A 21840-nucleotide genomic window follows, 5' to 3' on the forward strand; every position below is an offset into this window, starting at 1 on the left:
ACGTTCTTGAAAACCGTCATGGGTCAGCAAGATGTAAGTGGCCACCCAAAATGATAGCCCCATTCATGACAGACATCGAGGACCATCACAAAAACCATCACGTATCGACCTATTGGGCTAGCCTTTTCTTTTTTTATACATCACCCAGTCCGTCATCGATGGTTCCTGCTGATGTGTCGTACGTGGCACTTTACTTGTCCCACATGTCAGTTGGATGTAGTCAACAAAATTAAAAAAAATGGAGGGTGCGCCTGGAAATTGGAGAGCGCGCGGGCGGAGATGCAAAATTTCAAGTTGCCAACGCGGGCCGATCTGGATGGCAAAAATTTGGAGCCGGCCTATTTAACCCCACAGTCCACGCCCATCTAACCCTAATCCCCATTCTCTTCTCCCGTTCCCTCAGCCGCCGCACTCCACCCATCTTCCCCTGCTGGCTCCCGATCTAGCGCTTCCCTCTCCACTCACCCTACGCGTCGGCCCCATCCGGACGACACCAACTGTTGCGGCTAGACGACAGTCGGCGCCGTCCATGAAACGCCCTTCCTCGGTCGTAGTCGACCAGCGCATGGATGGCGAACCCCATGATGCTCTGGCCATCTCAACCAGATCACCGCTGACATCTTCAGCCGACAGTGAGCCATGGTGAGGTACAGGGCGCTATCGTTGTCACGGATGAAGAGTACAGGCAGCGACCGCCATGGATCCAGCCTCTGCTTCACCGACGCAGCCTCCTTCTTTGTTGTATCTCCGGGCTACTGGTCCATCTTTGACCGGCAGCGAGCCATGGTGAGGTACAGGGCGGCGCCGCTGTCACGGATGTTGTGTACAGGACGCCACCGACACGGATCCATCCTCTGCTTCGCCGATGCAGCCCCCATTTCTGTTGCATCTCCTGGCTAGGTAATACTCTAAAGCTTGGTCGTTGACGTTGTTTGGCTTTTGGCTGTGCTCTGATCTAAGAATTTTTATGCATCCTGGAATACTTAAGATAGATGTGCATCTTGACATGCAACTTATTGTACATATTGACTTTGTGACCAAGAATTTGGTGATGTTTGGTGAGGCACCTTCTGCTGGATTATGTATCTTCATATTCTTTAATTATAATTTTGCTAAAAGTGAGTACTCTGGTTAGTAATGTTCGAATGATATACACATGTTGTCAACTGGTCCAATTCTTTGTACAAGTTTCAATACATGAAATTTTCAAGTGATTAAATGTATTGATGTATGTTCTGACATCTTAATGTAGAGCGGCCGGATATTTTATTGACAGAACTGCGAGATAGATTTAGTGGCTCACTTGTCTTATGCATAGTAAACACATTACCATGCTTATAAAGAGTTCATTTAATCACAGCTGACTGAAACATGGAGAGCATCTAATGGCCTCATGTTCCCTTCTACTACTCCCTCCGTTCCAAAATAAATGACCCAACTTTGTGCTAACTTTGTACTAAAGTTAGTATAAAGTTGTCATCTATTTTGGAACGGAGGGAGTAGTATTTTATATTGACTGGTTCCTTCATAATGTGGTTAGACTACTTGCGAAACTGTTTAGTTTGTGGCTACAACTTGTGAAGGTCCTTATTTGGGTCTCGTCCAAAAAAATGGAGCTGGAAATTTTCCATGCGAGCCTAATCTTTAGATTCATGTTTTCAGTTTATTCTGCCTGGAAATGTCCAGTTTGTGTTCCATGATGGTAACTCCAAATATGATATCTTTGGTCCTGTAGGTATTTCCCATGTAAAAATATATACTTTGTTGTTTGTGTGCTTGGTTTTGTGCTATTCATACCGGTGTTTATATAGGTGGACTATACATTCTGAATATTTTCTTCAGATATTATCTGCTAGAATATGATCATTAAGGACCATGCATATGGATTTTACCTTTCGTCTATTTGAGCGTCTCCTTCAGGCTAGGTGTGTACTTAGAAAATGGAGAAATGTACTCCTTACAGATTGACATGTAAGTATAATTTTCATCTACTTTGCTGATGTAGTGTGTCTCTTCATTCTGAGATTGTGGGTGTATTATAAATTGAGTTCGTTTGCTATGTGCTCTGCCTAAGTTATGTGATTCACGAATCTGAAGATAAAACGTAACAAGATGCAACTCTGCCTAAAACTACATTTTGATTTGTCAACATTTTTTTAGTTGAAAAGTAGTAAGGTTCAAATCTTAGTTGTAGACACTAAATGAAAATTAACCTTTTATCATTTTGTTTCACTTACTGGGAGTGTTTAGTAAGTATATGGTTGCTTCAGCTTTTCCCTATCATTGTATAGAAAAGATCATTTGTATAGGAGGTTTGGAATAAGGAAATTATTAACCTGTAGGATGGAGGCATTCTTATGTAGTGAAATAATTGTAAGGTGTTTTCAACTGAATTTGGGGATCCTATTCATTTGTGAACAAACAAAATATCCCATTGTGAGGAAGTAAATGATAAATCAAATCATTTAGTTGTTTGAAAACATACTTTATTAGGCCTGAACAAATTCTAACATAATTTTATTTTTATGTTTGACATACCATATCTGTATTTCAGTACATATCAGTTGTGCTGCTCTAACTTCAGTAATAAATGCTGTTATGTAACTTTTTTGCATCTACACTACTTTGTCTAAATTAGTAGTGATGATTATGATTTTGTGTTGTTAGATTCTAAAGGACCTTCTGTTTGTAGGCTATTGTTATGTTGTTGCATCGCAAATCTGGATGACCACATATCTCTTATGAGATTTGGATATTGAATAAACCACCACTGACGTCCACTATGGAAGGACAGGGTTTGCTGGAACTCCAATGAGCATTATGGTGTTTTTTTGAGAGAGAATGAGCATTACGGTGTTTGAGCGGAGATGTTGCAGAGAGCATTTGTGGCTAGTTTGTAAAAAAAATTGGAACTGTTTTGCTTATGTTCCTGGCTCTAATTATTCTTTCTGTAATTTTTATTTGATTAAGATTTTTTAAGGGAAGTCTTCTGTTAGATATGTTCAGAAATCTTTTAAGTACACATTGGATCAAAATGTTAACTATCCAAAATTAGTGGGCTAGTGATATGGTTAAAATCTATGGGCTAAAGATGTATTGTCCCCAATGGGCTATGAATGTAATCAGGCATAATGTAATATGGGCCACGATTAAATTTAGTGGGCCAAAATCTTGACCAATCTTGGATTATTGTATGGGCCAAAGTAAATTTGGGCATTATCACATGGGCCGCCACATCAGAGCCATGTTGGATGCCATGTCAGATGATGATGTGTCTGGCATGTTAACGCCGTTATCACATGTCAATTGTGACGGTCATGAGCCGTCATGATATGGGACAAAATCCATGACGGCTCATATTTCTGTCATGATTTGCACGATGGTCAAATTATGACGCGATATACATGACAGATTTCAAATCCGTCATCGATGCCCACGCACGACGGTTTTGCAGCATGTTGTGACAGATTGAAGTTGTCATGGATTAACAGATTTCTTGTAGTGGTCGTACTCCCCTCCGCGTGGGAAACAACTGCCGAGTCTTCCCAGCCTCCGTGTCGTCCCCTTCCTAGGCCTCACCGTCATCCACTGCCCTGGTGCTCTCGGCGCGGCGTGGTCAACATGGTCAAGGAACGACTTCCATCGGACGTGGACTGTACGTGGAGAGGCTGACAGCTGGGTGCACGGTGGCAGCAAGGAAGTGCCTCCTTATTACACGGAAAATAATGATTCCTCCACCTAACAGCAGGGACCCACCGGACAGGCCACCGTATTTTGCGAAAAAAACGTTCCCCCCTGACTGCTAGGACCCACCAGCTACACCTTCGCACGCAAGGAAGTGCGTCCGGGCAAAAAAAATGATTCGCCCCCCTGACTGGTTGGACCCAGCAACTACATCTTCGCACGCAAGGAAGTGCGTCCGGGTAAAAAAAAACCAAAACGATTCGCCCCCCTGACTGCTAGGACCCACCAGCCCCCTGACTGCTGGGACCCACCAGCTACATCTTCGCACGCAAGGAAGTGCGTCCGGGCAAAAAAAATGATTCACCCCCTGACTGCTGGGACCCACCAGCTACATCTTCGCAGGCAAGGAAGTGCCTAACAGTCGGGACCCACCTGGTCGAAGCGTACGTGGCGTTGTCATTCTGGTCACGAACGTGTACTTACATATATACTGGTGGATGTAGAGACGCGCACGTGTCATAGTAGAGGCGGCCAGGGTGCAAGAAAGAAAATACGGCCACGTATGTGTACATACTGGCGGGGTCTCGAACGCCTACTCGCGCATACGGACGGCCAGGGCTCGTGTACATGGCTGGGTCGGAATGGAGAAACAACGTCATCGTCGTGTTCATGGGGAGGCAACGGAATGCGTCGTGTTCATTGGGAGGCAACGGAATGCGTCGTGTTCATGGGGAGGCAACGGAATGCGTGGTCGTGTTCATCGGGAGGGCTTGGACGGAACAGGCGATGGAAACGAGGCATGGCGTACCGCAAAACGGAGAAAACAGCCTTGTGTTCGACCGGCCATGTTCGAAACGGGATCCTGTTCATCAGGAGGGGTCTGGCGTACCGCAAAACGGAGGAAACGGACCTCCTACGGTCGAAACGGGGGTCCTGTTGATCGAGAGGGGTGTGGCGTACCGCAAAACGGACAAAACGGACTTGTGTTGGAGCGCTATGGTCGAAACGGGGGTCCTGTTCATCGGGAGGGGTGTGGCGTACCGCAAAACGGGACTCCACGGGATACTGTTCATCTCCACCGTCGACCCCCTCCAGCCTCCACGAGCTACTGTTCATCCACCGTCGACCTCCTCCAGCCTCCACCTGCGACTGTTCATACACGGGCTCCTGTTCATCCAGCCTCCATCGCGCGCTACTCCACTGGCTACTGTTCAACCAGCCCTCTCCACGGGCTCCTGTTCAACCACCCCTCCACGGGCTACTGTTCATCTTGCCCTCCACCATCTATTGTTCATCCTGCCCTCCACGGGGTGGTCCTGTTTATCCAGCCCTCCACGGGGTCCTGTTCATCCAGCCCCAACCGGCTCGATCGATCGGGGTCCTGTTCATCCAGAGGCAACACCATGGGGTCCTGTTCATCCACCCCCACCGGGAACTGTTCATCCAACCCCCCCCCCCTCCCCCCCTCGCAACGCTCACTGTTCATCCAGAGCCAGCATCGATAGGCATCAGTTAGCAGCAATAGAGATGGAATCGCTCGATCGGGTTCAGTTAACAGCCATCGATCGGTCGCTCGGGTTCAGTAACGCGTAGCCTGCAGTGTAATCGCTCGGGTTCAGTTAGAGCCCAACGCCTCGCTCGGGTTCTGTTGGGGATATACCCCATGGCGTAAACCGGCCAGAAGTATAACCCGGCCGGACTGGACGACTCACTGGTAACCCGCCCGGAGCTTGGCGGTTCACGGGCTACCCACCCGGTCTTGGTGGTTCATTAGTAACCCGGCGAGCGGGTCAGATGGATGACGAGGCCCATGGCCCAGGAGGCCGGTTCACATTTAATGGTGGGCCGGTTTATGAGGAAAGCACAAGGAATATTCTCTTACAAAGGAAGCAAGACTAGGACTCCACTTGTAATAGAGTAATCCTAATCCAACTAGGACTAGTCATGTAAACCGCCCCTTCAACATATATAAGGAGGGGTAGGGCTCCCCAAAGAGGGACAAGCGACAGCAAGAAGACACAATCTCTAGGGCTAGACACAAAGAGCCGGTTTACGGTGTGTCCCTCGTGATGATAATGAGACCTAACCTCAAACAGCATGTAGGGTTGTTACCGGATGATGTTTTCCCGGTGCCCGAAGCTGTCTAAATCCATGTCTTGTGTGTTGATCCGCCCTGCATCTCCCGTCCCACTCAACCCCTCTCAAGCTATCACATAGATGCGTTGGCCTCACGACTAAGTTCTGACACTAAGGACATCTGACGTGACAAAACCACGACAGATGGCGCCCACCGTGGGGCTCGTGCTCGGTGGTGTTGAGCTCTTGGAGGGCGTTATTCCATCGATTGAAAAGTTTCGCCCAGCTGATTGAAAAAGTTCCGGTCGGTTCGTCGGAGAGTTCCAGCCGGCTCACCGAAAAAGTTCCGCCAGGCTCATCGAAAGGTTCCGCCGGTTCGTTGGAAGGTTCAGGCCGGATCATTGAAAAGTTCCGAGCGTCTCGACGAAAGGTTCTGTCTGAGTCATCAAAGAGTTCCGATCACCTCGACGAAAAGTTCAGTCCGAATCGCCGAAGGGTTCCAACCGCATCGCCGAAAGGTTCTGTCCGAGTCATCAAAGAGTTCCGACTTAGACTACAGAAAATTTCCGGATTATCAAATACTTCCGGATTAGCAGAAAATTCCGGCCGAGTTATCCAGAGGTTCCAGCTCAAAAGGTTCCGGATTATCAAAAGATTCCGGATTATCAAAAATTTCGGCCGGATTATCAAGAGGTTCCGGTTCAAATGTTCCGAATTATCAAGAGGTTTTGGTTCAAAGGTTCCGGATTATCAAAAGTTTCGGCTGGATTATCAAGAGGTTCCAGCTGAAAAGGTTCCGGCTTATCAAAAATTCCGGCCGGATTATCAAGAGGTTCCTGTTCAAAGGTTCCGAATTATAAAGAGGTTCCGGTTCAAAGGTTCCGGATTATCAAGAGGTTCCGGTTCAAAGGTTCCGGATTATCAAAAGTTCCGGCCGGATTATCAAGAAGTTCTGGTTCCAGAAATTCCGGCTCAAAAAGTACTGGCCGGGTTATATGGAGTGCTCAGGCACTAGAAGACACAGAACCAATCAACTCTTTTTCTCAAAAACAAAAGCAACACTATGCATTATCCAGCGCCAGCATCCGGCAAAAAATACCAGGTGGTATCCTTTTTATGTATTTTATCAGTACATGTTAATTCGTCCGACAACAATTATTCTGGCCTGTAATATTTTTACACAGGGCAACTATTAAAAAAAAAGGGGTGGTGTTATACCGCGGATGCGCGTCCGGCTGTGCCGCGTGGCTCTACGGGCACGCGTGTCTCGGTCTAGTTTACATCAAACACGCCAGCAGACTCGCCCGTCCGCACCACCTTACAACGCCACGGACGACCCGCCCGTCCACCCTCGCTGCCGGTTCACGTGTCCGCGCCGGCTTACAACGTGGAGGACAATTTGCTCGTCCACGCCGGTTTACAACACCGGGCCGGCTCATGTGCTTAGCTCCCGCGGCCAACTTACCCGTGAGTGATTTCAGTTTCACCTAGTGATCATCAACTTCATGGCGGGTTATTTCCGGCCTAAACGAATCAGGTGCTATCCATCTAAAGTCTATTGTATTAGCACATGTTAATTTTTGTCAAAGAACAAATTACTTTGATTTGTATATTCTTATATACAGGATCATTATTCATTACAAATGTGGTTTATACCACGGGCATGGAGCACGGGTGGATAATATTCCACCTGACCATAGTCTGAGACATATTACATGATGAATGGACGCACACAAGTCGCCGCCCTTGCGGCCCGGTCTACATCGACTTGCCGGGATCGCGTTTGATTGCTGTTCAATGGACGTGCACAAAGCTACCGCCTCTGCGGACCCGGTCTACATTAACTCGTCCGTCCGTGCCGGTTTAAAACACCGGTGCCGATTTTCCCTGTCCGCACAAGCTTGCAATGCCGTGACGTGCGGCCGACTTATCTGTCCGAGCTACTTATGATGCTACGGTCGTTTTTGTCGTCCGTCTCTCGCGGCCTGGTCTACATCAACATACCGGGCCGCACCTGTCCGCGTGAAGCTGTTTATTGAGTATGAGCAAGTCACAGCTTGGGTAGCCCAGATTTCCTTTCAACAAAATGGAGGCAAATTATCATATACTATCAACCGCCGTCTGCACTGGATGGCTCAATGGGCAGGCGCACAAGTCGCTACCACTACAGTTTGGTTAACTTCAAATCGCCAGTCGGAAGGAACCATTGGCCGAGTTGTTGACACGGCTCATACGGGATCATTTATAATCCGCCGCAGTCACCTCAACCTTCTGTGGATTCACATCGTCCTATCAACACCAATGATGTACAAGTTATGCCGGATTATATCACAGTCAAATATGGAGAATCTCAAGCCAACTCCTCGAGTTACCTTGAGACTCGGGGGCTACGATGACATAACTCAGCAAATCTTGCCGGTTTCAGCAAATTTAAGAACCACAGGACGATGGAGGAAAAGATAACCCGGTCCTTGAGGCTACTGTTATATTGATGAAAATTTAAAGGCCGTCAAAAAATTTCCAGCTTAGAAAATATATGACAGTTACAAAATCCCGGCTCAATAAAGAAGTTCCGGGTCATCAGAAGGAATTCCATTTTAAAATCCGGCTCAAGGGAAGTCAGTCTCACTGAAGCTCTCAATATCCGGTTTACGACCCGGTTCAAGGGAAATCTGTTCTCCCACAAAGCTCTGAAGCTCTCAAATCCGGTTTAAAAATGTCCGGTTCAAAAAGGAATTAACTTCTCGCAAGATCGAGTTTAAAGGCCGTCAGAAAATTTCCGGTTGAAAATGAAGATTCCGGTTTAAAATCCGGTTCAAGGGAAAGATGTCTCCCACAAAGCTTTGAAGCTCTCAATATCCGGTTTAATGTCCGGTTCAAGAAGGACTTATCTCTTGCAAAAAGTTAAAGGGTGCCAAAGAGGACCTGCTGCCATGATGTGCGGTTCAAACATAGGTATCATGCCTTATTGGCTTATCATATTATTGATCACTTGGGGGCTTGGTCATGTCTGAACTATAGTCACACCTCTTGATCGGCGCAATGCCACAATATCACTTGGGGGCTTGGTCGCGTCCGAAACATAGCAACGCCATTTGGTAGGTGAAAAGCCACAACATCACTTGGGGACTTGGTCATGTCTGAACCATAGTCACACCTCTTGATCGGCCTAGTGCCACAGCATCACTTGGGGGCTTTGGTCGAACCCGAACCATCGCTACACCTCTTGATCGGCGTAATGCCAACGGATCATTTGGGGACCTGGCTGACTCGAACCATAGCTACGCCTGTTGGGGGCTTGGTCGTGTCCGACCATGGTAATGCCTCTTGATCGGCTTAAAGCCTCATTTGCAAATGATTTATCTTTGCCTTTGCTTGAATTCTGTTCTTTTTTGCTAAAGACCTTTTACTTCTGTTGCATTTTTAAACCGACATTGTTAATCCGGTTCGACTGTCAATTACGAATTGGCGGAACACGGTCAAATCTTAATCCGGAGACTATCTGCCCGGTTTGATTTTATGTTACCATCTTATTATGGAGTAAACCGGTGTTCATTAACCCGGCTTGACTTTCAACTACAAGTTGTCAGTACATGACTAATTATAATCCGGTGATTATTAACCCGGTCTGGTTCGACTACAAGTCGCCAGTATTATATATGGATAATCCGGAGACTATCAGCCCGGTCTGGTTTGACTACAAGTCACCAATATTATATATGGTTAATCCGGTGTTTATCACAAACCCGGTATGGTTTTATCATAAACCGGCACAATATGGAATGAGTTATCAGTACTCAAAATTAGGGTTATTACCCTTACTACAAAAAGTTGGTAAACCAACGATGTGATTCAATGTCACAGGTATGATATATTTCATATTTGATTATTCTTAACTGCAGCCTTGGTTATAAACCCGGATTATATGTTGGGCATTATGACCCGTTCGGCGCTAAACCGCCAGAACACTTTAAACTTGTTGTATGCAGAAACAGATCGAATAAAGCATGATTATAAGTTACCGGTGTTTATTAAACCGGCCTGGCTTTCGACTATATGTTGCCAATATGATGATAAATTATCCGGTGTTTATTAAACCGGCCTGGCTTTAAGACGATAAATTGCCAGTATATGATGAGAAATTATCCGGTGTTTATTAAACCGGCCTGGCTTTCGACTATATGACGCCAGTATATATTTGGATTGCGCCATTGGAATCATGCACTTATAAATCATCGGGTTATATTATTCAAATAGCCAAACTTGGCTGAATTTTCATTATGATATTGAATGAATAAGGTTTTCATACCGGATTATATTATCTTGAATAGCCAACATGGCTGGATTTTATTATGGTTATTAATAACCGGTATTACTGAGGTTTTCAAAGTCGCTTTAGCGTAATGGCTATTATTTTATCAAAGGATATGATTTATTCTATAACGGAAGGAATAGTCCCGAGTCGCTGCAGGCTTACGACCCGGCACTTGGGGGCTACATTATTTAAATTGAGATTACATGCAAGTCTCATGTCGCTGCAAGCATGCACCATGACACTTGGGGGCTAATGCAAAGTCATTTTTGCTCACTTTATTCAAGACCCGACTCATCACATTGTAATGAGCCAGCCCTTGGGGGGCTACCAATTGCTCCTATCGACAATTCAAGGTACACAAGTTTTAATCCATTATATTGAAGGATCCACTACTCAGTTGGTAAAGCACAAAGCTCTCAACCTTATGGACGTGGGTTCAAGCCCCAGGGTGGAGTTACATCATATGATGTTATTTTCAATAAAGCATGATCATATTTATAAAGTCCTTGCTCATTATTGCATAATGACCCGGCCCTTGGGGGATACACTGGTTGAAGTTTTTTGAGCATCAGGCAATTACAAGTCCCAGGTTGCTGCAAGCATGACAACCCGGCACTTGGGGGCTACATAATATGGAGTGTTCAGTTTTTACTCGTGACTGGGATGAACAACATGGATTTCTTCAAGGTTGCAACATTTATATTGACACAAGTCTTAAGCTATCATTATGTTCTCCTCTTAAGACTTGGGGGCTACAGGTAATATGCATATAAAGGAGGAACATCTTCAAATTCTCAGTTTTTGGCAAATCGGGAAGATTAATTGTGTGATCCGGCGTTGGCAACAATCATAACCCGGCGTCTATAAACGGTCATAATCCCGGATCATCAGTTTTTATAACCCGACCATTTTGGTAATGTTAAACCGGCAAGTTTTTACATCTTCAAACCGGCTGAATATCAGATGAATATTTCAAGACCAATATTTCTTAAACCGGCGCTTTGGAAGCCGACTCAAGTGAATTATTCTTCACAATATTCTTCTATGAGAAACCAATGTCAGCAAATTGAGTATGACGCTGGCTTATTGACCTGGATTTACTAGAAGGAGGAAATGACAAGGACTTAAGGATGATCAGGTGCCGGTTTACAAGAATTCTTAACCCAGAGCACAACCTGTCAAGTTTGTTTCTTGTGTTTATTTTACAGGATCAGTTTAACATAGATAAATCCAAATTAAACTGGGGGCTAATGTCGGGGATATACCCCATGGCGTAAACCGGCCGGAAGTATAACCCGGCCGGACTGGACGACTCACTGGTAACCCGCCCGGAGCTTGGCGGTTCACGGGCTACCCACCCGGTCTTGGCGGTTCATTAGTAACCCGGTGGGCTTGTCAGATGGATGACGAGGCCCATGGCCCAGAAGGCCGGTTCACGTTTAATGGTGGGCCGCTATATGAGGAAAGCACAAGGAATATTCTCTTACAAAGGAAGCAAGACTAGGACTCCACTTGTAATAGAGTAATCCTAATCCAACTAGGACTAGTCATGTAAACCGCCCCTTCAACATATATAAGGAGGGGTAGGGCTCCCCAAAGAGGGACAAGCGACAGCAAGAAGAAACAATCTCTAGGGCTAGACACAAAGAGCCGGTTTACGGCGTCTCCCTCGTGATGATAATGAGACCTAGCCTCAAACAGCATGTAGGGTTGTTACCTGATGATGTTTTCCCGGTGCCCGAAGCTGTCTAAATCCCTGTCTTATGTGTTGATCCGCCCTGCATCTCTCGTCCCACTCAACCCCTCTCAAGCTACCACATAGATGCGTTGGTCTCGCGACTAAGTCCTGACACTAAGGACATCTGACGTGACAAAACCACGACAGGTTCAGTTAGAGCCAACGCCTCGCACACACGCACGTACGTGTACGAGAGAAGCGCGCATCGCTCGGCCCCCGACCTCCCACCATAACCGGGAACTCCCCGAAATTTTCCTCGCCCTCGCTTCTACCACGGTTTTTTCCGTCATGGACGGCCCAAAGAATGTCATGCAGCTGCGTCTCCGGCCCGCTCAGGACGAAAAGCCCATTTTCTGTCATGATTTTTTGTCATAGAAGTAGGAGCCCACCACATCTATGATGATACCGCATTTTGTCACAATTATCGTCATAGAAGTGTCATATGTATGACAAAACAAATTCGTTCGGCCCAAAATGTCATGGATGTGTCTTTTCTTTATAGTGCATGCCGCCGCCGCAACCACCAGGCCCTCCACGCCGCTGCCGCCGATCCAAAGGCAGATGGCGTGCCGCCGACCGCAGTGCCGCCGCCGCCCGAACATGACTGGCCGCCGCGCACGCAGCCCGTGCCGCCTCTGAGGCCGCTGCGCCACAGCCATCGCCGTCGTGCCGATCGGATCGGACGCGCCTCCACATGATTCGGGGCCCCACACAACCCCAGAGCCGCGGGAGAGGCGATGTCCTTTGCCACGGCCGTCGGCCCCCGGGGCTGAGGGCTGAGGGCGATGTCCTTTGCCACGGCCGTCGGCCAGCGGCGGTGGAGGGAGGGGAGGAGGGAGTGTGTGCCCCCGGCGGCTGGGTTCAGGGCGCCACCCGACTCGCCCTAGCAGGGACAACGCAGCGCACGGTCAGATGACAGCAGCTTTTTCCTGATGCGAGGCACGGCTCACCGGCCATGCAGATTATTCAACGAAGCGGGGGAGGTTGCATCTGAATGTTCTGATAATATTCTGATCTCGTTGTTTCCGTCCCCCTTTTATTTCACGGAACAACTGTCGTCGTCTTCATTCTGTCAGTCGCCTTCCACTGTCAGCAAAGCATAGCAACGGCAGCAAGTTCGTCAGCAAAGTTGTCAATTCGTCCAGCTGGGAGGGACCCTCGTAGTCATATTTCAGAGGACACTCGTCCAGTTGTATAAAATAAGAACGGAGACAACCGGGCGGTTTTATATATGGCAAACATGAAGCGCTTGGTTTCCCCAGAGACTACTACTACAATGTTCACGACCTAGCCTGCGAGGAGGCACGCGTGCAGCTCCCTCTTCTTCCACCTCCATGGCGCCGGGAGCGCCATGCTGTACCACGTCCTGGACGCGGTGACGTCGGTGAAATGCGAGACGCGGCGGGCTCGCAAGCAGGTCAAGGTGCTCGAGGCCCTGGACGTCGCCGGGACGCAGCTGTACCACTTCACCACCATCGTCATCGCTGGCATGGGCTTCTTCACGGACGCCTACGACCTGTTCTCGGTCTCCCTCATCGCCGACCTCCTGGGCCGCATCTACTACCACTCGGCGGATGGCAGGCTCCCCGGCAACGTTGCCGGTGCCGTCAGCGGCGTGGCGCTCTGCGGCACGGTCCTGGGGCAGCTCTTCTTCGGCTGGCTCGGCGACAGGATGGGGCGGAAGCTGATCTACGGCGTCACGCTCAAGCTCATGGTGGTGTGCTCGCGTCCGGCCTCTCCTTCCACAACAAGCCCAAGTGCGTCGTGGCCACGTTGTGCTTCTTCCGCTTCTGGCTCGGCTTCGGCATCGGCGGCGACTACCCGCTCTCGGCGACCATCATGTCTGAGTATGCCAACAAGAGGACTCGCGGAGCCTTCATAGCAGCGGTCTTCGCTATGCAGGTGTGTAAGTAAAACCATCACAATATTTTTTGGAGCCTGTGCTGCATCTCATTCTTAATCTACAACCTCCATTTCTTTTTTCTCGTCTAACTCAGTCAAAGATAATATTTTAATCCTTATCGTATTATGCTTGCCCTGCATAAAGGGTCTTGGGAACCTGGCTGCTGGGGCTGTTGTTCTGGTGCTCTCTGCGAGCTTCAAGAACACGGCCGCGTACGATACTGACCAGCTCGGGCAAGCAGACTACGTGTGGCGCATAGTACTCATGCTCGGCGCCGTTCCTGCCCTGCTCACCTACTACTGGCGCATGAAGATGCCCGAGACGGCGCGCTACACCGCGCTCATCGCCAAGAACCTCAAGCTAGCGGCGTCTGACATGGCCGCGGTCCTCGACATCGACTTCGTGTCGGACATGGACGCGGAGGCCGTCGTTAAGCAGGACGAGTTTGGCCTCTTCTCCATGGAGTTCCTTCACAAGCATGGCCGCCAGCTCCTCGGAACCACCGTGTGCTGGTTCGTCCTCGACGTCGTCTTCTACTCCCTCAACCTCTTCATGAAGGACATCTTCAGCGGCATCGGCTGGTTTGGAGACGCGGCCGAGATGAGCCCTCTCGAGCAGACCTACAAGATAGCCCGCACGCAGGCCATCATCGTGGTCGGCGGTTCCCTGCCAGGGTACTTCCTCACTGTCCTCTTCGTTGACCGCATCGGCCGCATCAAGATCCAGCTCATGGGGTTCACCATGATGACCATCTTCATGATCGGGCTCGCCGCGCCCTACAAGTTCTGGTCCAAACCCAGCATGCACGCAGGCTTCGCCATCATGTATGCATTGATCCTCTTCTTTGCAAACTTCGGCCCCAACTCCACCACTTTCATCCTGCCTACCGAGATATTCCCGACGCGGCTGCGGTCGATGTGCAACGGCATATCGGCTGCCGGGGGTAAGTGTGGTGCCATCATCGGTGTTCTCTGGTTCCAGTATTCTCATACGAGCATCCGGAGCTCTCTCCTACTTCTCGCAGGGTGCAACCTGGTTGGAGTCATGTTCACTCTTGCCTTGCCGGAATCCAAAGGGATGTCACTCGAGGATATCACCGGGGAAATGGAGGAAGAAAGCGAACCATCTCAAGAATCTACAGTTGCTGAAGTTGAGTTCATCCACAGCGTGGAAATTTTGTAGCCAGTACCATTCATCCCGGTTGCTGATTTTAGTGTCTTCTCAAAATTACTCAAACATTGGAAACTTGTATCTTTGAGATGTTTGGATTATATATAGTGTTCAATGTGACATGAGATGGGATAGACTCCAAACGAAGTGGCAATAACACAAGTAAATCTAGGCATAGCAAATAATAGAGCAAATTTCAGTTTTACTTCCTTTACTCCTCCTATCCATATTACCTGTCGCTGGTTTAGTACAACTTTAGTACAGAATTGTATTAAAGCAGCGACAAGTAATCCCTCTGTCCCAAAATATAAGGCATTTCTGCTTTATAACCTTTAAACACATCAACAAAGGAGATCTCTTCATACCCTTCATAATAATGAGTATAATGGTCTTTCTTAAAAATACATTGTCCGCACTCTAAAAATAGAGACCTGACTTGTTCCGAGTCCACTATGGGCAGGCCTAGTAGTAACTAGTAAGTGTGTACTGTAGCCCGGGATTGAAAATCAGAAGAAAAAACACTAGAACCAACCAGATTTGCTGATATATTAGCAGAGTTTCTTATCAACAAGAATTGATTTACTGTAGCAGACCAAACCAGCACTGTACTACCGGGCAGGAAACTGTAGCGAACCGACCGAGGGGGTATTGTAGCTAATGTGTTTTTCAAATTTTAAAATGTTTTCTGAAACACAAACATTTTAAAAAATCCGAATTTTTTTTCAAACTTTGAACTTCTTTTTGAAACGCAAACATTTTTTATTTTGTGAAATTTTTTCAAATTCATGAACACTTTTTCAGAATTGTGAACATTTTTCTTAAAGTGCGAACAATTTTTCAAATTTGCGAACATTTTCTTTGAAACTTGAATTTTTTTAAACTTCATAGTATTTTTTGAAAATGCAAACACTTCTCAAATTTGTGAGCATCACTTGAAAACACAAACATTTTTAAAAATTTAAGAATATTTTTAAACTTTATAAACATATTTTGAAAACAATTTTTATTTTCTAGGGAATAAGCATTTTTTATTTTCTATTTTTCGTTTTTCTTCGGTTTTCTCGTTAATTCATTTTCCTCCTTTTTGAACTTTATTACAATTCTTGAAACCTTTTCAAAAACTTGAAAAATCTTTGGAATACCAGAAAATGTTCTTATTTTCAAATATTGTTTATATTTTTTTTTTCAAATTCTAGAATTTGATTAAAAATAATCCCTTTCTTGACTTTTTTATTCACACAGTTTAAAAATATTTGTGCTTCAATAAATTTGATAAATTTTTAAAAAAGCATATGAACTGAAATTTTTCTTCAAAATTTTCATCAATTGTGAATTTGTTACCACTTTTGGAAAATGTGTTTTAACTATGTAAAATTTTCACACACAATTTGTTATTCCAAAATTGTTGAAATTTTTTAAGAAATGTTTACAACATAAGAAAACGTTCATGTGAATTGATAATGATGGAAATTGCAAATAGCAGAAGCATTAAAATTAGGTAAAACTACATGCTCATGGATGCACCCGTCTGGCATAGTCTGGCACACTTTTCTCAACTGCTGTTTTTTGAACTACTAGTAAGCGTACACGTCAAAATTCACATGTATAGAGAAGATAGTCTGGTAGTAGTAGTCAAAAATATTGCAAACGGACCTAGCATGTTTTTGTACAATCAAGGAAGGTCATTATCACTGTTTGACAAAAGGTACTCCCCGCAAGTGATATAAAATGTCTTAGAGGGAGTATAATTTAGAAAATCTACTTTGCAATGCACCTAAGAGCATCTCTAATAGATTCCTAAGTTTTGGGCGAAAGAAAAGGCCATTCCAGATCTCGCAAAACAGCTGGTCCTGTAAAAATTTATACAGCTCCCCTTAAGAAAAACCTCGTCCTGAAGATATGGAGTTTTGGAGACAAACTTTTTAGCTCCCCCTTTACCAGAATACCGTTGGCGAGAGGGAAGTTTCACGTCAACCGCCACCGCCAGCTCTTGATTCTAGCCTTCCCCACTGTCGCCGACTGGCCGACCGACGTCCCCCGCCCTTCCTCACCTCACTCTTGAAGGCCATCGAATCGTTGGGGAAGAAGACGACAATGAAAAAAAAGAGAGAAAAAGCATCGATAGATGGAATATTAGTTTTTACAATAGAAAATTGCGGTATCTGTTCAGTGCCAGCCCTCGTGTTACTGAAAATCCTTTTTAGGAGGAACCGTAAGCTGGTTTTTTAGACGCCAGGCGCGGGGACCATGTTGTCCGGGAGTCCCATGGTGAAGTCCACGTTGGAGCCGGCGAACGCGCTGAGCACGCGCGCATCCTCATCGTATAGCTTGACCTTGGTGGCGTTCAGCGCACGGAGGAGCACGACCGCCGCAGGTTGTCGGCCACCTGGCCGTAGTTCACCCCGAGCGCCGTGGAACCTCCCCCTACCGCCGCCAAGTCCGATGCAAGCGTGGTGACGGCCACGACAAGCACGTGCCGGAGCAGCGAGCCGAAGTAGAAATGTGGTGGAGCTATCTGACAAGGCCGGGAGTGAACTGACAGCACCATAGGAGGATGCGAATCACACGCTTTATATCGAAGTTGTTTTTGTGTCGGCTCTGACAAGGTGCCGTTGGTAGAATGCTTGCTTAGATCAGGACTGTCCAAGGCCAAAGATCGGTTGAGATTTCGTGTGGGGTCTCTGTTGGGGAACACAGTATTTCAAAAAAATTGCCTACGATCACGCAAGATCAATCTAGAAGATGCATAGCAATGAGCGGGGAGAGTGTGTCCATGTACCCTCATAGACCGTAAGAGGAAGTGTTTAGTAACGCGGTTGATGTAGTTGAATGTCTTCGCGGTCCAACCGATTCAAGTACCGAATGTACAGCACCTCCGCGATCAGCACATGTTCAGCTCGGTGACGTGCCTTGAACTCTTGATCCATTTGAGGCCGAGGGAGAGTTCCGTCAGCACGACGGCGTGGCGACGGTGTTGATGAAGTTACCAGCATAGGGCTTCGCCTAAGCACTACGACGATATGACTGAGGTGTGTAACTGTGGAGAGGGGCACCGCACCTGGCTAAGAGAAGACTTGGTGTGCCTTTGGGGCGCCCCCCTCCCACGTATATAAAGGGGGGAGGAGGAGAAGGCCGGCCCTAGAGCAGGCGCGCTAAGGGGGGAGTCCTACTTGGACTCCTAGTCCAAGTAGGATTCGCCCCCCTCCTTCCTTGCACCGGAGAGGGAAAAGGGGAAGGGAGAGAGAGGGAGAAGGAAAGGGCAGGCGCACCCCCTCCCTAGTCCAATTCGGACTCCCTATAGGGAGGGGGCACGGCTGCCCCTTGTGGGCTGCCTCCCCTCTTCCCTATGGCCATGTAGGCCCAATCTTTCCCCGGGATGTCCGAATGCAACCTTCCAACATATGAATCTTTACCTCTCGACCATTTCAAAACTTCTCTCATGTCCGTGATCTCATCTGGGACTTCGAACAAACTTCGTTCATCAAAACATGAAACTCATAATACAAATCGTCATCGAACGTTAAGCATGCGGACCCTACGGGTTCGAGAACTATGTAGACATGACCGAGACACATCTCCGGTCAATAACCAACAGCGGAACCTGGATGCTCATATGGGTTCCTACATATTATACGAAGATCTTTATCGGTCAAACCGCATAACAACATACGTTGTTCCCTTTGTCATCGGTATGTTACTTTCCCGAGATTCGATCATCGATATCATCATACCTAGTTCAATCTTGTCACCAGAAAGTCTCTTTACTCGTTCTGTAATGCATTATCCTGCAACTAACTCATTAGTCACATTGCTGGCAAGGCTTATAATGATGAGTATTACCGAGAGGTCTCAGAGATACCTCTCCGATACACACGGAGTGACAAATCCTAATCCCGATCTATGCCAACTCAACAAACACCATCGGAGACACCTATAGAGAATCTTTATAATAACCCAGTTACGTTGTGATGTTTGATAGCACACAAGGTGTTCCTCCAGTATTCGGGAGTTGCATAATCTCATAGTCAGAGGAACATGTATAAGTTATGATGAAAGCAATAGCAATAAAACTAAACGATCATTATGCTAAGCTAACGGATGGGTCTTGTCCATCACATCATTCTCTAACGATTTGATCCCATTGATCAAATGACAACACATGTCTATGGTCAGGAAACTTAACCATCTTTGATTAATGAGCTAGTCTAGTAGAGGCATACTAGGGACACTCTGTTTGTCTATGTATTCACACATGTACTAAGTTTCCGGTTAATACAATTCTAGCATGAATAATAAGCATTTATCATGATATAAGGAAATATAAATAACAACTTTATTATTGCCTTCAAGGCATATTTCCTTCAGTCTCCCACTTGCACTAGGGTCAATACTCTAGTTCACATCGTCGTGTGATTTAATACCAATAGTTCACATCGCCATGTGACTAATACCCAAAAGGTTTTACTAGATTCAATAATCCAGGTCACATCACTATGTGATTAACACCCAAAGAGTACTAAGTGTAGGAGGTATGCCCTAGAGGCAATAATAAATGATATTATTTAGCTCCAAGTTCATAATTATGTTTATGTTCCATGCTATAACTGCTATGGTTCTCGAGTCTGCAATAACACGAGGTTTGGAGGAAGACTCATATGCACGTGTGGAATAATAAACGGTAAGAAGTATTCTTAGTCTGGCCTCTAAGATTAGCTCAATTGTTGCATGATGGTTCTGTTTTCCAGATCATGGGCATTTCAATGCCAACAACTTTGAGGGCACAATGTTAAGAGAACATTTGTGTTGAATCGACCCGGATTGATGTTATGTCGTGAGATTCATTCGTCACAAGTTTATGGTTGATAACACGGAGATGGTAAATGTTTGCATAATTCCTTAGACCATGAGAGTATCGAGTTTCTTCATACTTGCTTCATGAACTTTGGGGTTTGTTAAACGTCATCCGTAAATGGGTGGCTATTACGGCGGCTTATGGGTTCATGGAAAAGTGTGTCAAGTAACTTGATAGCTCAAGATTGGGATTTGCTCCTCCGACGATGGAGAGATATTCTCGGGACCTCTCGGTGTTACGGTATCCATCATCGTCTGGCCAGACATAGTGTGATTTGATCACAGGGATGCCGGAACACGGAAATGAGAAAGGAGAACAAAATCGGTAACGAGGTAACTTGCATGGTGGACAAATTGTTCGTCCACGGGGATGCAATAAATCCCACCTCGGGTGTTTGTGACATATCGCGAAGCAACAGGAATAGCTCACTGCAACTGGAGGTTCACTCGAATATTCATTCGTGTGGGTATAGGGGCCAATATGGGTGTCCACGGCTCCGGTGTTGATCATTGATCGGAAGGGGTTCCGGGTCATGTCTATACTTCACAGAACCTATAGAGTCACAGGCTTAAGGTTCATCTATCTGCTGAATACTAGACAGGGAGTCTGAGAGAAAGTTTCTGGGAAAAGTTTCCGGAGACAGCGAAAAAGTTTCGATAAGAGAGGTCACCGGATGAGTTTCGGTGAAACCAAAAAAGTTGTTTTGGGGTATGCCATTAAGTAAAAATGTTTTCGGCACATGCCTGATAGTTCTTGGAGGGTGAGGGAATCCTGGATTAGGGGGTGTTCAGATAGCCAGACTATACCTTCAGCCGAACTCCTGGACTATGAAGATACAGGATTGAAGACTTCGTCCCGTGTCCGGGAGGGACTTTTCTTGGCGTGGAAGGCAAGCTTGGCGATACGGATATGTAGATCTCCTACCATTGTAACCGACTCTATGTACCGGTGTCTATATAAACCGGAGGGTTTTAGTCCGTAGGACAACGTACACATCAACAATCATACCATAGGCTAGCTTCTAGGGTTTAGCCTCCTCGATCTCGTGGTAGGTCTACTCTTGTACTACCCATATCATCAATATTAATCAAGCAGGACGTAGGGTTTTACCTCCATCGAGAGGGCCCGAACCTGGGTAAACCTTCTTGTCCCTTGTCTCCTGTTACCATCCGGCCTAGACGCACAGTTCGGGACCCCCTACCCGAGATCCGCCGGTTTTGACACCGACATTGGTGCTTTCATTGAGAGTTCCTCTGTGTCGTCGCCGTCAGGCTCGATGGCTCCTACAATCATCGATAGCGATACAGTCCAGGGTGAGACCTTCCTCCTCGGACAGATCTTCGTCTTCGGCGGCTTCGCACTGCGGGCCAATTCGCTTGACCCTCTGGAGCAGATCGAAAGCTACGCCCCTGGCCGTCAGGTCAGATTTGGAAGTTTTAACTACATGGCTGACATCCGCGGGGACTTGATCTTTGATGGATTCGAGCCACGGCCGAGCGTGCCGCACTGTCACGACGAGCATGATCTAGCTCTGCCGCCGAACAGTGCCCTGTAGGCCGCACCCGCATCGGCTACGACCCTTAATTCGGAGCCGACTGCGCCGATCGAGGACGGGCGGTTGGACGCCACCTCGGGTGTTGTGACCCCAACGGTGATTGAGCCAAGCACTAGCCCCGTACTCTGCGAGACTCGTGACTCCAAGGATCCGGACTCCTCTCTGGACTCCGAACCCTCCGTGCCCATGCCGACCGAATCCGATTGGACGCCGATCATGGAGTTCACTGCCGCGGACATCTTTCAGCACTCGCCTTTCGGTGATATCCTGAAGTCACTGAAGTCTCTCTCTTTATCAGGAGAGCCCTGGCCGGACTAGGGTCAGCAAGGTTGGGGTACGGACGATGAAGAAATTCAAATCCCACCCACCACCCACTTTGTAGCCACTGTCGACGACTTAACCGACATGCTCGACTTCGACTCCGAAGATATCAACGGTATGGACGCCGATGAAGGAGATGATGAAGAACCAGCGCCTACTAGGCCCTGGAAAGCCACCTCGTCATATGACATATACATGGTGGACACCCCAAAAGAGGGAGATGGCG

General features: G+C 47.0%; 1 pseudogene; it reads left to right on the forward strand.

Annotated features, from left to right (window-relative positions):
• Window positions 1–13089: 13089 nt before the first annotated feature.
• LOC147957567 (putative inorganic phosphate transporter 1-13) lies at window positions 13090–15010 on the forward strand (annotated as a pseudogene).
• Window positions 15011–21840: the final 6830 nt, after the last annotated feature.

The sequence above is a fragment of the Triticum urartu genome, chromosome 7A (genome assembly GCF_056163025.1).
Source record: "Triticum urartu cultivar PI428250 chromosome 7A, HENAU_Tu73, whole genome shotgun sequence".
Classification (NCBI taxonomy): Eukaryota; Viridiplantae; Streptophyta; class Magnoliopsida; order Poales; family Poaceae; genus Triticum; species Triticum urartu.